Raw genomic sequence first — 5,911 nt, forward strand, 5'->3', positions numbered from 1 at the left:
AATGATACTGCAGTTACTGGCATCCTTATATCCATGTCCTTGACCCTAAAATTTGTAGTCCCTCTCACTCTGACTTTGGATGCTCACAAGACCTGCTTTGACCAACAGAGTGTGATGGTGGTAAGATCTAGGGTGTGGTCACCCTTGCTGCCCAGGCAGTGGCTGGCCAGCCATTAGACGTGTGAGTGAGGCTATCTTAGACCAATCAGCTGAGCCACCAGCTGGGCACAGATGCATCAACAACCCCAGTCAAGACTAACTAAGCCTGTTCAGACCAGTAGAATGGCCCATTTGATCCACAGACTCAAGAGAAATTATAAATCTTGTTTTAACCATGAATTTTGAGTTGGGTTGTTATTCAGCAATAGCTAATGGGTACAGAGGTATTACTGAGAGGAGACAGGGAAGTACCTGGAAAAAGCTGGATAAAAATGTGCATGAAATACGATCTCTACCATGTGATAAGATACACAGCAGTAGCCCATGCCCACTCACACTTATGGAAAATTCTAAATGGAAACACACCCAGTATCTCAGGGGTGGTATTAAGGGATGTATGGGAATAATTTTATTTTTCCCCTTTTCTCTTTTTCAAATTTCCTGTGATGGTCTTACCTTACTTTTCTAAACATGCCTTTTCATAAAATAAAGTGCAGGCTGGTCCCACTCAAGGCTCTCATGTTGGAGGTAGCAATGGGCCCATCGACTTCTTTTTTGGAGGATTCGACCCAAACATTTGTGCCACCATCAGAACAAGCCCCTATTATGGCCAAAGACCGCTATTGACATGAGGCAAAAAAATCCTTTCTTCACACTTTGATGCCACAAATGAGCAAAGCCCAAACAACGGTCTTCCCTGCTCCAGACTACTGGGGCACCAATGAACTTCATTTGTTTTCTCCTTTGTATTTCCCCCTGAACCATTTGCTGTCCTGGCTAAGGGATGCTGAGTCTCCCACCCCAGCCTCTTCTGCAGTAATTCTCCTCCCTTCTGTCTCAGCATATGCATATCCTCCAAAGATTACAGGCTCAGCTCTAGTCCTGCCTCCTCTAGGGAGCAGCTCTGGTCTCCTCAGCTGCAGAAGACCCTCCATTCTGAGCTTCTGGAACACTTCCTTGGACCACACAAGTCTCCTTCTCACCATGTAGTATTAATACCCATATTCACCTCTTTATCCAAACTTTGAGCTCAGTGAGGACAGGGTCACTGTATGACCCTATGGATTTTGGCTTCCCCTACTCCAGGGGCTGCAAGGCCAGGAATAAAGGAAAAATCGTACACAGAGAGAAATTTGGAAATGATCATTCTAACGCTCTTGGTTTATAAATGGGGAAAGTGAGGACAAGAGTCAAGGTGTGCCTCATCTACACATCCACACATGGTGGCAAAGACAGAACTTGAACTCACATCTATTGAGCTGTGTCCAGTATCCTTCCTACTGGGCGCTCAGCCTCCAGCAAGGTGGTGGACCAGGGCCAGGGACATTCAGGGGCCAGAGATGAAGGAGGCACTCCCTCCCATGGCAGAGTCTGCATTCCCCCAGCCAGGAGAGCGCGTTCCCCACTTGCCCCACCCTGGGCCCCAGACTCCAGTGGGCTGAGCGCCTGCTTGGCAACAGCCCTGCTGCTCTTTTGGTCCACAGCCCTGGGCCTGGACTGGCTTCACTATTTTGCAGTAGAAAGACCATCACAGCACCCTGCTCATGGGCACAGCAGGTGAGAATACACGTGGGCTTGACATTTAGGGCAGCTGTCTTGAGAACTACCATTGCAGGAGCTGAGGTCACCACCTCGTCACCATTGAAGTATTCTTTTGTTTTATTCTATTTGATTTGAGATCGTTGCTCTCGGTGATGCTATAACTCCGCCCACCACACACGCACTATCCCTCTGGGGTGGCCTTAATAAGGTGAAAATGTGTCAAGGACAGTGAAATCAGGAACCTTCTGGAACGATGAAGAGATAGGCTTAGTCCCTTCAAAAACTGAAGTTAGGTATTTTAAAGATTTTTGAGTAGTGGAGGAACTTTCAGTCTCATCTAGGAAAATGATAGAGCAGAATAAAATTTAAATTTTAAATTTACGTTACCTCTTCAGGGTCCCTGGCTGGCTCAGTCAGAAGAGCATGTGACTCTTGACCTTCAGGTAGTGAGTTCAAGCCCCACACCGGGTGTATAGATTACTAAAACAGACAAACAAACAAACAAACAAACAAACTTAAATCTCTGTTGGGGCGCCTGGGTGGCTCAGTCGTTAAGCGTCTGCCTTCGGCTCAGGTCATGATCCCAGGGTCCTGGGATTGAGCCCCGCATCGGGCTCCCTGCTCCGCGGGAAGCCTGCTTCTCCCTCTCCCACTCGCCCTGCTTGTGTTCCCTCTCTCGCTGTGTCTCTCTGTCAAATAAATAAATAAAATCTTTAAAAAAACAAAACAAAACACTTAAATCTCTGTTACCTCTTCAAACAGGTAAAATGTCTTTAGGATTTTTTAGGATACATTTGTACCTCTGTTCACAGATCATTTTCTTTGTTAGGGGTGATGCACTTAGGAGACTCAGAAAAGCGGGGAGAGAGGTCAGGGGTGATTCGGTCAAGGTCATGCCCTAGAGCAGAGGGGAGTAAGTCCCCAAGGGGGGGGGCCCTGTCCAGGGCCACACCCAGGGCTCAGACTCCCAGGCCAGGAACAGAGAGCAGGGCCTGTGGGGGGGGGCAGACACTGGTTCCTGGCATTGTCCATTCCTTCCACAGCTGCCTTTGGGTATCTCCCCTGTGCCAGGCACAATTCCAGGCACCAGGATGCAGCTGTGAATGAGCCGGGGCCTGGTCTGGTGGACTTAGGTGCTGGAGAACAGTGGTGAGCTCGGTGAAGGAAGTCGAGCAAGGTGAGGTGACAGGGTCCGGGTGGAGGCCCATCATTCCAGGAGGTCAGCGAAGGTCTCCCTGAGAAGGTGATGTCTGAGCAGAGACCTGGGTGGTAGGAATGAGGCGGGCTCTGCGCTGGGAGGAGGGCAGACAGAGGCTGGTGTGACTGGAGGGGAGTGAGGGAGAGGAAGTCAGGAGGTGATAGGGAGAGAAGGAGCTGGAAGGTGGGGTGGGCTAAGTTGGGACTGAATTTCATTCCAAGTGCTATGGCGAGCTCATTCCCAATGCTGAGACTGCTTCTCCCCTCAACAGGGTGGCCTGGAGTTTCCCAAATGGGGGTGCTTCTCAAGAGAAAATGTGCTTCTGTGCAGGAGCCAGTTAGAGGGGGGCCCTGGGAATATGTGTGTGGGGAGAACGGAGCTTGGGGGTATGGGAACTGGGGGAGATCTGCCCAGAGCAGAGAGAGCCCAGGGGGGCCAACCAGGGCACAGCGGGCAGATGAAGGACACGTGACTCTGGAGGTAAAGCCAGAGCCAGTGCAGGAAGTCATGGGGAGGCAGAGTCAAGCACAACCTGTAAGAGTTTTCTCGTGGTCAGAGCCGTTCAACAAAGATGGGGTCACTGCAGTGGGAAAGAGTGTGGGGCTTTCTCAAAAACTTAAACATAGAATTCCCATATGATCTAGCAGTCCCATGGCTGGGTATATAACACAAAGAATCGAAAGCAGGAACTCAAAGAGATATTGCACATTCATGGCAGCATTATTCACAATAGCTAAAAGGTGGATGCGACCCAACCGTCTATCCACAAATGAATGGATAAACCAAATGTGCTATGCACGGATAATGGAATATTATCCAGCCTTCAAAAGGAAGGAAATTCCAGCATACGCTCTGTCATTGAAAACATTATGAAAACCTTGAAGACATTATGTTAATTAAAATAAGCCAGTCACCAAAGGACAAATACAGTATGATTGTGTGTATATGAAGTCTCTAGAGCAATCAAGTTAATGAAGACAGAAAATGGTAGTTGCCAGGGGCTGGAGAGGGGAAATGGAATGGAGGGTCAGCTTGGGAAGTTAAAAATGTTCTGGAGATGGATGGTGGTAAGAGTTGCATAACAGTATGAATGGGATTAATGCTACTAAACTATGCGCTTATGGATGGTTAAAATGGTATGTTTTATGTTGTGTACACTCCCCACAATAAAGACAAAAGAGTTGTTGCACAGGGACTTGGGCTGACTTGGGAAGTAGCGGTCTGTCCTTTAGTGGAGATGTGCGAGAGAGGCTGGCAGCTTCTGGATGCCGGGGAGCAGGGGCAGGCTGAGGGAGCGGAGTGGCGAGAGCATCCTGTGCTTTGGGTCAGGGTGGAAATAACACAGGGGCTGACGTGTTTTGAGCCCTTACCATGTGCCGGCCCTGAGCTTAGGCTTTCCGTATATTTTCTCGTTCTCCCCTGGGGCCTTGAGGCCCGGTCAGTATTGCTGCCTGCCCTGATCCCCTGCATGCTGGGCACATGTTCTGCCCTTCAGGATGTCTCCACTGCACAGACTCACCCAGCCCAAGGCCACACCCCTTCGCCGGGCAGCCCATATCTGGGGACCCACCTATGTGAGGTGCCAAAGGCCTGGCCGACTCAGCTCCCTGAAACTGGGGACACCTTGACAGTCCATTTTAGCCTCAGGGGCCCCCAACTTGTTAAGCCTGCCTGGCAGCTCAGCTTTCCCTCTGTCCATGCCAGTTTTCTCTCCTCCCTTCCTCAGCTGTTGATCCTCAGGACCCCTTGTTTGCTGCACTCCAGTCAAGGTCTGCGCTAAGAACCCCACCTGAAGGGTTTGTCAAGGTCAGTCAGCTGGATGACAGGGGGCTGGGGCCGATTCAGAGTGGGACAGAAGAAAGCTTACCAACTCTCAGGAGGGCACATCAGAGCAACTTGGATGCCCCCCCACAGGTCCTCAGCACCCAGCCCACCTGAGGACCCAGGCTTTAGAGACTGGGGGTCCTCGAGGCAGCTTGGCCTATTGTGCCTCATGCCTCCCAGGCCCCTGGCCTCACAGCAGAACCACAGCACAGATGACGCGAGCTAAATTCTAATAGCCAGCCTGGCCTGTTAATGGCCTCTTATATATTTAAATTGGGCGTGATCCCTTCGGGAACTGTAATTTTATTCATGGAGATTGTGCCATCTCATTTGAATACAGAACACTGTACTTAAGAGAGAGGGTGGCTCAGTGGTTTCTTCTTTCCGTCCACCAGCCTGGCTTTGCTGCCCTGGGCCTGGCCCAGGGTAAACGCTATGGCACTGCCAACTCGGCTCTTTTTGTCCCCACCGAGTAGAGAACTTGGGGGTGCTGAAGGTAGAGGAAGCTGACAGAAATCAGACCACAGTCTGAATTCCACTCAGTGCGACTCTGAGCTGTGGTTTCCTCATCTGTAAGTGAGGAGAACGCTTAGCTCCTAGGGTTGTAGGAGAGCTATGCACCAGCGAGTACACAAAACACCCCGCACGGAGACTTGCTGCCCTGCGTCCACATTCTGGGCCATCCAACAGCAGGTCTGACAGAGCTCTGAGGAGCCCCAGCCATGGCTGGAAAGGCAGGGGGACAGCTGGGCCCCCTCTTGGACACACTGGGGGCCTTTGGCTCTCCTGCTCAGCCTCTGAGGCTGTCCAAGGTGGGAGGGGTTTGCTCAAACATTCCATGCAGGCATCTCAACCCGCTGCTTCTGCTGCCACCCCAGCCAGGGAGCAGGGCTTTTCTGCTCTCAGGAGCCCCAGCTCATGGGGCTATTGGGCTCCCACCTTCAGGCCAAGCCAGGGCTGAGGGGCTGAGGGGCCAGGGACAAGGCCCGTTCTCAGAAGCCCCACCAGCCTCCTGCTTCTCCTCCATTCCTCTTCTTCCTCTAGCCTGGAGGAACTTTACAAGTCTTAGGAGCTGGGGGAAGGTGGAGAAAAGCTGGCTCTTTCTGAGTAGAAGCCTTCAGATATAGTGCTGATGGCACATCTGAGGCCTGGAGGCCTCCAGAGTTTCAGGCTTTTGGGGTGGGTGGT

This window comes from Mirounga leonina, unplaced genomic scaffold (assembly GCF_011800145.1).
Source record: "Mirounga leonina isolate KUSES-001 unplaced genomic scaffold, KU_Mleo_1.0 Mir_170, whole genome shotgun sequence".
In the NCBI taxonomy this organism is placed as follows: Eukaryota; Metazoa; Chordata; class Mammalia; order Carnivora; family Phocidae; genus Mirounga; species Mirounga leonina.